Source organism: Aulonocara sp. 'chitande type north' Nkhata Bay, linkage group LG14 (genome assembly GCF_057382095.1).
Source record: "Aulonocara sp. 'chitande type north' Nkhata Bay isolate Kocher_YH1m ecotype deep benthic linkage group LG14, A_spYH_male_GT1.1, whole genome shotgun sequence".
NCBI classification, from domain to species: domain Eukaryota; kingdom Metazoa; phylum Chordata; class Actinopteri; order Cichliformes; family Cichlidae; genus Aulonocara; species Aulonocara sp. 'chitande type north' Nkhata Bay.
In genome coordinates this window covers 29431585-29437584 of record NC_141357.1, presented here as the reverse complement: position 1 = coordinate 29437584, position 6000 = coordinate 29431585, and positions in this window count along the sequence as shown.

Sequence of the window (6000 nt, the reverse complement as noted above, 5' to 3'; positions counted from 1 at the left end):
CATCCTAGAACAGAGCTGGCCCTTCGGATCACCCTGTTCAGTCTCTTCCTGTCCCCAGCAGAGATGCTGCCGCCCCAGCAGACCACGCCATAAAAGATAGCAGAAGCCACAACAGAGTCATAGAATTTCTTCAGGAGTGGGCCCTCCCACTCCAAACGACCTGAGTCTCCGCAGCAGGTACAGCCTGCTCTGCCCTTTCCTGTAGAGGGCGTCTGAGTTATGAGTCCAGTCCAGTCTATTGTTCAGATGAACACCAAGGTACCTGTAGCTGTCCACAGCCTCAATGTCCATACCTTGGATGTTCAGTGGTTGCAGTGGAGAATGCTTGTGCCTGCGGAAGTCTACCACCAGCTCCTTGGTTTTACTGGCGTTGATCTGGAGGTAGTTCAGCTGGCACCAGTCCACAAAGTCTTGGGTCAGACCTCTGTACTCCTTGTCGTCCCCCATCGGCCGACTATTGCAGAGTCATCAGAGAACTTCTGCAGGAAGCACTGGGTGGAATTGTGGGAGAAGTCTGCAGTGTAGATGGTGAAGAGGAACGGAGCCAGAACCGTTCCCTGTGGGGCCCCCGTACTGCAGACGACCCTGTCCGACACACAGCCCTGAGTCCTCACATACTGTGGTCGGTCGGTGAGGTAGTCCAGGATCCAGGTAGTGAGGTGATGGTCCACTCCAGAGTTCACCAGCTTGTCCTTTAGAACCGAGGGAAGAATAGTGTTGAAGGCACTGGAGAAATCAAAGAACATGATTCTCACAGTGCTTCCAGCGGTCTCCAGGTGAGCGAGGGAACGATGTAGGAGGTGAATGACGGCATCATCCGCTCCAATGCCAGGCTGGTAGGCAAACTGAAGTGGGTCCAGTGATGAGCTTATTAGGCGCCGAAGCTGAGCCAGGACCAACCGCTCCAGGGTCTTCATCAGGTGGGATGTCAGAGCCACCGGCCTGTAGCTGTTGAGGTTCTTGGGGCGTGAAGTCTTTGGCACTGGTACAACACAGGAGGTTTTCCAGAGCTGTGGGACTCTTCCCAACCTCAGGCTCAGGTTGAAGAGGTGCTCCATCACCCCACACAGTTGGTCCGCGCAGGACCTGACGACCCTCGAGCTGATGCCATCTGGACCCGCTGCCTTCTTGCCATTAATCCTCCTCAGTTCCCTCCTAACCTGGGTGGTTGAGAGAGACAGGCTGGAGCCTTGTGTTGAGTGTGTATTGGATGCTGTTGTTGGGGGTGGGGGGGAGTGAGCAGGGTGAATAGAGGAGGTGTGAAGTGTCTGAGGTGGAACAGCAGCAGTGGGGGTGGGTGAGTCTGCAGCCGATGTTGCAGACTGCCTCATGGCTGAATCAAATCTGTTGAAGAAATGATTCAGTTCATTTGCCCACGTCACATCCCTCCCAGGCAGAGAGTTCTGCTGTTTGTGGCCCGAGATGGTTCTGAGGCCTCTCCAGACTTCACCAACATTGTTTTGCTGAAGCTGGTTCTCCATCTTCTGCCTGTAGCTCTCCTTCCCATTCCTTATCAGTCCCCTCAGCTCTCTCTGCACCCTTTTCAACTCCTCTTTGTCTCTGGATTTGAAGGCCCTCCTCTTCTGCTTGAGGACGGTTTTAATTTCTGGGGTAATCCAAGGTTTGTTGTTGGAGAAACACCGTACAGTCCTGGTAGGTACAGTGTTATCCACACAGAAGTTTATATAGTCAGTAATGCATGTAGTAAGGCTGTCGATGTCCTCACCGTGGTCATCACAAATCACCTCCCACACAGTCGACTCAAAACAATCCTTAAGAGCCTCCTCGCTCTCCTCTGACCATCTCTGTACTGTGCGGGTGGCTGGTGGCTCCCTGCGCACTAAGGGCTCATACACAGGGACAAGGTGCACCAGGTTGTGATCAGATCTGCCCAGGGGAGGGAGAGGTGATGAACTGTATGCCTCTTCTGCATTGGCATACAGTAAGTCCAGTGTTTTATTGACTCTGGTTGGGCAGGTCACATACTGGGTGAAGGTGGGCAGTGTGGAGTCCAGTGAGGCATGATTGAAGTCCCCTGATATTATGAGAAGGGCTCTCGGTGATTGTGTTTGCAGTCTGCTGACCACAGAGTGGAGAGAGTCACAGGCTGCATCCGCGTTGGCCGAGGGGGGGGACATACGCTGTTATCGCGATAACATGCGAGAACTCCCGGGGCAGGTAGTACGGACGCATGCTAACGGCTAACAGCTCAATGTCTCTGCTGCAGAGTTGCTCTTTTACAGTGATGTGCCCAGGGTTACACCTAGAGCTGGGCGATATGAGATTTTTTCATATCACGATATGTTTTTTTTCATTTCAGGCGATAACGATATCTATCACGATATAAGCCAAATAACTATATTTGTAAGATTTAAATGTGCCGTTGCTCACAAGTAAAATGTGAAATAATCAGCAGCTTGTTTTTAAATATTTATTTCCCATAATAAGTTCAACAGGGTAGATGTACTTAAGGAACATGAGACTTTTTCAGATAAATAAAGGCAAATATTGCAAACTACACAAAAGGCAGCCGCTAAAGCGTTTAAGTTTCAAAATAGAACAAATGAAACAGACTAAATTGTCAATTCCACTTAGAAACAAAATATTAATTCTAAAAATAAATCTTAGTTTGTTTTACAGAAGAACAGACAAAACTGACTAACTTTTGTCAATATCAAATAAACTGAGAACTAAAAGGAAATTCTCAATCTCTCCTTGTTGTATAGCTTAGCTTTTCAAACAGTTTTAACAGTTACTTTAGTCTGACAAAAGCCGAATGACGAATTAGCGCTTCCAGTCAGAGACTGAGGCTACGTCCACACGTACACGGGTATTTTTGAAAACTGAGATTTTCTGTTTTCGTTTTAAAAAAATAATCCCGTCCACACATAAAGGCAGAAATGAAGGAAAACGCTGCTATGAACATGCCAAAGCAGCAGGTGGCGCTAGATTCCTAACCGTGCAGAAATGTTGGCCAATCAGAAGTCTAGAAGCCTCGGTGGGAAAAAGTAAACAAAGCTGCGGCATAGAAGCAGAACCGAGTCGTATGTGTGGAGGGACAGTAACTGTGTGTATATGTAAGCATTTAAACACTGCAGAGAGTAGAATTAACAGTAACAGTATTGTAGAAATTCATTTCACCGAAACAATAACGCGGCGCACAGTGTGACGCATGCACCAGTTTATTGTATTTCCAGACTTGCTTTCAGCACAATTTACAGTGCACGCTACTCTGTTTTTTGTCAGACTTGAAATAGCCGAAATACCTTCACACTACGGAACTTCTTTGGCTCTTCCGTTCGACAATCTCTCCGGCATTGGAACCATCATCTGTTTTCTCTTCGGTCACGCTCGGTTGATTTTTCTAGTCGGCACACTCATTTCCTCCATTATGCGCTGGCTCCATTACCCGCTGGCTGCTTCCCAAACAAACACACGTGCGGCTTGGCACTTGTGCTGTGCGTAGCAAGTCACGCGACGTGACGCTGCGGCTGTGATTGGTTCAGCTCTGCGCTACTGAATTTGGATCGGCTGACCTTTTTTTTTTTTTTTTTTAAAGAGGACAAGAGCGGCGAGGTCTATCGCGATAGCTTAATTTCTCTATCGAGTAAAAGTTATATCGCGATACATATCGTTATCGTTCTATCGCCCAGCTCTAGTTACACCATCTGTCGTTCACAAAAACTGCCAGTCCCCCTCCTTTCCTCTTACCGCTGTCTCTGGTCCTGTCCGCTCGCAGCAGCTGGAATCCCGGTAGTGTCACGCTTGTGTCCGGAGTTAGCGATGTTAGCCACGACTCCGTTAGCATCATGATGCTACATTGCCGGTACTCCCTCTGTGACCAGGTTAGCGACATGAGCTCATCCATCTTATTGGGCAAAGATCTTACGTTTCCAATAATTACAGAAGGAAGAGATGGTCGATAACGTCTCCTTCTCGGGCGACGGTGCTCCTTCCCAGCACGACACCCCCGTCTTTTCCTCCTCAGCTCGCTGGGAATATCGGGTCTGTCCGCCGGCAGTACCGCTGCAGGACTCAGCGCTAACAGCTGATCCTTACTGTAAACAAAGGATCTCTGCTCTGGGTCCCCAGACACGGGTGAAAAAAGTAGAAATAAACTGAGAAAAACGACCAGGACTAGCACAAAACGGTAGAACATGGTTGCAGAGTCTAATTACTAATACGTTAGTTATAAAAAAAAATTACGAGAAAAGGAATTGAACGTGTATTAATGATGTACAGAATTCAGATAGAGGTAACTGGCAGTTAGAGTCCAATGGCCCATCACTTCTAAATACAAACAAAAGTAGTTGAATACTCAAATGCCCATAAAGAACCCATAACGTTTGTAAACCACATAGCAAGTAACTTTAAACCATCTTAATCTAAACTACATAATAAAGACAATCCCACAACATAGCCCAGAGTTCATATAAGGTCTACAAATAAAAGTAGGTGCCCTGTTTTAAACACGTTGGAAGGGTACCTTTCACCCTTCTGATGAGAGGCCTCGGGCCGTGACACACGGAATGCTCTGCTTTTTTAGGATCATATATTAAGACCTAAAAAATAATAAGATTGTTTTAAAAATTCATTGCAGCCAGAAGGAAAAAAATCAAGGGAAAATGTTTGAACTAAGAATCAACCTTTTATACTACACTGCTTTAAAAACAAATACAATAAATACTGTGACTTCTGAGTGCTTTTCCAAGAAATGTTGGAAATGGAATGTTTTCCAAGAAGGAACCGACCAATAGGATTTTATACCCATTTATTACTTATCATCAACATGACCTGCTCAAGCGCAGGCCTCACTCAGGAGTGGGAGGGCCCACTCCTGAAGACCTTATGACTCTGTTGTGGCTTCTGCTATCTTTTATGGTGTGGTCTGCTGGGGCGGCAGCATCTCTGCTGGGGACAGGAAGAGACTGAACAGGGTGATCCGAAGGGCCAGCTCTGTTCTAGGATGCCCTCTGGACCCAGTGGAGGTGGTGAGTGACAGGAGAACGGCGGCTAAGCTGTCATCCCTGTTGGACAACGTCTCCCACCCCATGCAGCAGACTGTGACAGCACTGAGCAGCTCCTTCAGTGGGAGACTGCGGCACCCACGGTGTGGGACGGAGAGATTTCGCAGGTCTTTCGTCCCCACTGCTGTCAGACTCCATAATAAAGACTTTAACTGATCAAGCACACACATCCATACATATGCAATAATACTAAGTGCAATAATCCTTTCTGTCATCGTTGTATTTTTACTCAGTTGTATATAGAATTTGTATTTGTATTCTATTTTTATCTTATTGTATATTCATTTTATTTTATTCTACTGTATATAGTATTTTATTCTATTCTGTACAGTTGTGTACTGTATTTATTCTTATTGTATTCTAATTTTTGCCTCATAACTTTTGCACTGTCCACTTCCTGCTGTGACAAAACAAATTTCCCACGTGTGGGACTAATAAAGGTTATCTTATCTTATCTTATCTTATCTTATCTTATCTTATCTTATCTCAGGACTCTGGTGTGTTTGCGTCTGTTCATTGTGCTTGGAAATATTTCATCTGTGGAATAAAGAGTTTGGTTTCAGTCGTTTTTTAATCTGTTTGCTTCTCTGCTCTTGAACCTTCTGTGACAGGAAAACCCTTCTTAGAATGCTGGACAGTTATTAGTAGGAACCATCCAGGTTAACAAATTTGATTTAAAAAGAAACAAAATAATGACTTTAGAGGTCTTTTTTGTCTCTTAAATATTAAACTTAAACTGTTGTTACGCTGCATCTCTGTAGATGTATAGATTTAATCTCAGCATGCTCTAAGTGCCACGTCGGTGTCTGATTTTTAAGAGAGAAATATACTGGGCCAAGGGAAACCATGACAAAAATAAATAAATAGAGACTAGTGTACATTGCAAATGAAAGTGAAGCAACAGCTACGAACTGTTCTGTGGATTTCAAAGTGGCATTTACCTATGCAAATATGTGCAGGAAGAGCCGAAACA